Source organism: Falco biarmicus, chromosome 5 (assembly GCF_023638135.1).
Source record: "Falco biarmicus isolate bFalBia1 chromosome 5, bFalBia1.pri, whole genome shotgun sequence".
NCBI classification, from domain to species: Eukaryota; Metazoa; Chordata; class Aves; order Falconiformes; family Falconidae; genus Falco; species Falco biarmicus.
The window spans coordinates 7,181,717-7,187,408 of NC_079292.1; positions in this window are offsets into that span (position 1 = coordinate 7,181,717).

The following is a 5,692-nucleotide window of genomic DNA, read 5'->3' on the forward strand; positions in this document are numbered from 1 at the left end:
AGATGTTCTCTGTGATACCACGACTCTTCAGAGCGGAGAGCATCTAGTACAGAGCGTGCTGGATGAGACGGATGCCCTGGCATGTGGCCCTGTTACCGTTTCCTCACGTGGATCAGGATCTCGCAATCTGTAAACCGTTCTGCAGCATTCGGAGCCTCTTACTCCTTCAGCCCGAGTACAGGGGACCTCCCGGTGAGCTGTGGGGCCCAGAGGCTCGGGAAGCAATTCGATGGGGAGGATCACTTTCTACTTACTCCAAAGCTAGTTATTGGCAGAGCCAAGGGTTTTACATAGTCCTCCGTGTGGCTTTAAACCAAAACCTCATTAATGTTACATTCGCGTTTTAACAGATTACTTTGGTTGTTCATGGCTTGCTTGAGCAAAGCATATGCCTCTTCCGTGGTGGTGGGGGGTGGGGAGGGGGCAGAGAAAGGGAAAATGTGGGTTTGAAGGGGAGAAATATTTGCACTGGCAGCCAGAGGAGCGGCGGCATGTGCTTGTTCTGAGCCTTGACGGTGGTGTAGTCAAAAACTGGTTCTGGGCAGAGTAGCACAGACTCTGTGGTGTGCGTAGGACAGACGGAGAGGACTGGCTTTCTTCAGCCTCAGGAGAAGGCTAAGGAGAAACGCTGTGCTGGGGGAGTGTAGAGAAGGTAGAGCGGACTCTTCTCAAGGGAGCACGGTAGTAGGATGAGAGACGATGAACAGAGTTGCAAGATGGGAAATTGAGTAGATATAAATATTATTTTTTTTCTACCATAAGGGCAGTGAAACTTGAAACAAGCTGCCCAGAGGTGGTAGGATCTCAATCCTTGGTGATTCTCAGAATGTCACTAGAACAGGCTGCTCAGGGCCTCGGCCAGGTGGACCTGTGCTAAGCAGGGATAGAACTAGATGACTTCCAGAGATCCTGGCCAGCCTGTGTTACTCTGTGAACGTTCTGGGGCTGACTAGCCTAGTGCAGTTCAGTGCAGGGTTTCTTACCTTTGGGAAGATCTCATCTGGGGACACTGGCAGCAGCTAGTTGCTGTCTGGGGCCTCTAATGATACAGGAGGTTCAGAGGGGTTTTAACTGGAGTTCTGCGTGGCTCTTCGTCTGTACTGTGCTTGGCCACCCAGATCCTCACGCAGTGGGATCTGCTTGCTCGCAGGCTAGGCCTGTTCAGAAAGGGGAGAGTGAGCAGTCTTTGCAAGTAAGTTGGAGAAGGGGATAGAAAAGTGGTTTTTAGGTGTTAGTAAAAGTATTGAGTAACTTGTTCTGCTGATCAGTTGGGAATGTGGAGAACCATCTTGAGGTAGTGCTGGGCCATCGCCCAGCTCTGACACAGCTTGCTTTCCCACCTGAACATACGTGTGGCTCCTCAGGGTGCTTCGGCTGGGGTAAATCTCTGCACTTCAAAGTACGTGTTGAACAGGGCTGTTTCTGGTATTCTGCATTTCGGTTTGCCTGTGATGGAAATGGGTTTAGGCCAAACCTGCTGCTTCTCCCTTTGCATGGAGTGCATCCAAGCAAAGGGTTGAAAATTTAGGCCTCGATTATCCTGGATTTACTTGGACAGATCCATGCTTCACACACTTGGGTGTGTATTTCCACACAGCACCCTTCGTTGGATCACGTACCACCACACACAGTCTGCTGGGTTACGCTAGATCGTGCTCAAGCAGCCACGATGCCCTTCCTTAGCGGCCCTTCAGCTCTGTTACACGGGTGGACGGGACGCAGGCAGCCTGACTTCTGACCAGAGTCAGTATGAGATGGGCAGAGGCAACAAACTGCACTTACCCCTCCAGAGCCAGGTGATACGTGAAGGTAATGGGTGTAAACCCGGCAGGAGGGTTTCACTGTGCTGTCACATCCAGTGTAAGGTCACACAGCTGAGGCTATATTTTAAATAATGCATCCAATATATATGTTACATCTTCTTTTCATTTGGCTTTATGCTTCATGCATTTAGAGTGGGAGGTTTTTCTCCGTGCAGTGGCAGTTCTCGGTTGCTCTCAACTGTATAAAAATGTTGCGTTTGGTCCCTCTGCCCTGCCTCTTAGCACCCCGATTCTCTCCCACCCCGAATCAGCCTTGCAACTGATGGGTGCAGCTCCCCTGCGGTGTGGGACAGGTGCCGTGGATATAAATCAAAGGACATGAGGGATAGCGATAAACTTTCAGACAGACCTGAGTATTGATTGCCTCTTCTTCTGTGCATAATAAATAAGCAGTCATGCAGGTTTTACAGCTACTGCTTAATTAACAGGGGAATAGAAACCCAAGGGAAAAAGTCGTGCTTATCTGTTTCTGTAGCCAAGGCATGCAAAAAATCTGAAGGTCTGTACTGTTCCTTTCCTCCCCTGCTGCTGTTTTGGTTTTGCAAGGACAGTGCCGCAGCACTGCAGAGCTCTTGCTAAGCTTGCGTTAGGCAGGTAAACTCAGCGGTGAGATTTAATGACACTTTGTGCAAGCATAAGGAGAAACATTTTTGGTAGGGTAAGCTGACCTACAAAGCTTATTTCATGTGTTTTCTATTCTGGAGTTGATTTTTTTTAAAAAAAAAAAGTTGTCATTGTAATACTGTAGAACAATAGATACATTGATATATAAATAACTTTTGCTTCCATTTTTCTTTGGGGGGAAAAAAAAAGGTTGCACAAATACAAAACTATTACCACTTTTAAGGTAGAGAATCTAAATCACTAAGCAATTAAGTGCTTTGCTGGCGATGGCAAAGCTCTGCTGGCTCCCAGGCCCGGCTGGTGACTGAGGTTTTCCATCCCCTAAGCAGCAACCCGTTGTGGTGCGTGAGCTGAACACAGAAATGAAAAGGGCCCCCGAGCTGACGTTGTGGGCAGCGGGTGGGGGTCAGTCACAGGCAGCTTCTACCTCTTCCGTCAGGGTTGTCCAAGCTGCGGTGCAGGGACACTTGCTGGCTGCATGGGGGCTTCTGCCTGGCCTCTGCCTTTCCACGGTTGCTGTCGGACAGGAAACTCTTACCTGAAATACTCCGTTTGCGAATTAATGAACTTGGCACCAGCACTGGCATTACCACACTCCTGTTCTGTAAACTGGCTTCTGCCCTCTGTTCTTTCCAGTCACAGGGAAAAAACAAAAGGTGATCCATCCACCTGCAGCTCTTCCCCAGAAGTGGAGACGGCAAATCCACCTTCAATGGATATGAAGCCAGGGCAAAAGGAGGCCAAGGAGGGAGCGCCCTTCGGCTGCCTCTGACAGCCCCGTACACTGGGAGCTGAGCTGGCTGTGTGTCCTTCACCTTTCCACCTCTAATTAGGAGGTACTAGTGCCAAGGTGTGGATCAAAACTGTGATTTGTAGATGCTTCTGGATGACTTTCAGTCCACTGCGCTTAGAAGTTCTATTGTGCAGAAAAGCACAGAGCTACTACAACCATTTCTATACTGAAGTGTTCAGGTAACACCACGAAGTTGAAAATACACTTTAGTCTTTCTAGTCTGAGGTGGGTTTTGGTATTTCCTAACTGTCCTTTCTAAGCAAGCAATTATTTCCTGCACCAAATTGATTTTACTTTGTGCAGTGTCTGGACAGGATGGAGTTAACTTTCTTCATACCCACCTGTATGGGCCTGTGTTTTACATTTGCAGCTACACCAGGGCTGGTAACAGGGCAGTGTTTTGGCTGTTGCTGGTGCTTGCACAAGGTCAAGGCTGTGTCTTGCTCTGCTCTGCCGCTGCCCGGGAGGTAGGTGAGAAGCTGGAAGGGGATGGAGCTAACCTGAACTGCCTGAAGGGCTATTCCCTGCCCTATAGTGTCTTGCTTATCAATAAAAAGGGGGGAGTGGGAGGGTGATGTTTCTTACTTTCCATATTTTCTGCCTTTTTTTTTTTTTTTCCTAAAAGCTTGGCTGTAAAGGAAGCAGGTCATCACTGTAGGACTGCACCTAACACTAGGTGCATCGAAGTGGGTGGATTTGGTAAAATGATCAGCATTACAGAGCTCAGCGTGAGGACAGGGAGGGTGACGCAAACAAATTCACGTAGCAGCATTTAAGCTGAATCAAAAATATCACAGAATAGTTTAGGTTGGAACAGGTCTCTGGAGATAGCCTAATACAACTCCCCCCCTGCAAAAATCACTATCTCTACACGTCTGAAAATTGGAAGTATGAAGATGGCAAGAGTATAGGGGATTAAGATAAAGCACTTCAAATGGTTAAAGAGAAACTATTTGTTATCTTTGCCTAAGGGGATGGTGGTGGCGTGTGCAGGCTCCTTGCACAGCAGCTTAGAGGGGAATCTTGCATCAGTGTGCAGCGGGAGGATGATGAGCAGTACTCACCGCTTGCATTTGAGAAGTCTCTTGCTTTTTACCTGTGGCTAATCCTGCTTTCCTTCACCGCAGAGGACTCCTTTAGGAGGCAACAGAGAGAAGGCTGCTCCTCATGTATAATGTACCCAGAGGTTAATTCAGGTACTCTGAATCACTTTTTCTCGCTTCCCTCTTTCTGCTCCCTCTTTGCTGCCTGTCAATGGCCAGCTAAGGCACTGAGTGCATTTCAGAGAGCTGACTGCAGGTAGGCAGCGTGGTCTTCCTCCGGGAGCTACACTGGGTTCGTGGGAAAGGTAAAACTTTGTCTTTCTACAGTTACACAGTCGTGTCAAGCTCCAAGGTCCCAAACATCTGCTATTTGCTTGCTGCAGAAGCTGTGTGGCTGCTCTCTAGTGGGGAGTCGGGCATCAGGACAAGGCACCAGTCTGCAACAGAAGGCAAGCTTGCGCGTACACACCTGGCCTTGTAAGTTCCTGAAGAGCAAGTCAGGTAGACAAACAGCTCTGTGCCTGCCCAGGCGACAAAAATAGCTCACCTGCAAGCCGCTTGCTCTTTCAGACTCCTGCTCTTTAGAACGGAAGGAAGCTAGTTAATTAAATACAGCACAGATAAAGAAACAGCATAGAAGATGTATGTTATAGCTATGCATTACCACATTTTTATACTACCTTTGGTACGAGAGCAGGAGCAGTTGGTTTACAGTTGGTATATTGACTCTAATGCTAACTTTATTTTCTGATTATAAGTAGTTTTATGATTTTTTTTCTTCTGAAATAGAATCTGATGATTATTTTTTATGATGATTATTATATATATTATATTCCAGAGTGCTGGTAACGTGCTAACTGTGCCTGTACTTTTAAATAAGTGGCCACTAATCAGACAATAAGCTCTTGATGAATATATCCACGTTTTAAGCAGCAACTGTAATTGCAGAATCTCAGTATCGACATATTTCAAAGCAGACTGCCTCTCAAAGAAATAAGGAAAATTATTAGCAAATTGAAAATGTGACCCTGCAGTTGAAAGCATTAGTTGGAATACATCTGGAATTAGAGCTTTGTTTTACTTTAGTGATGCTGAATTTCTGGTTTAGGCGTTTTTAAATAATCTCCACAAAATAAGATGTGTAGCTTAAATCAGGGAAGGATAAGGAAACTAAGTTGGCACAAGCGATCCAACAATTACCAAGTGCTTGAATAGTCAAATACTGTATCTCCTAGCAGGTCACCTTAGCACAGGGTGGTTTTTATGATGCCCTCTTCCACAGCGACTAACAGCCTTGAAGAAATTAGTTATCGTGTTTAGATTGAGAATTAATACAAATTTGAAAATAAACCACAGACAGGTACTTATGTCTGTCTGAACATTTGTACCTCGTACTCGTCTCTCAACAG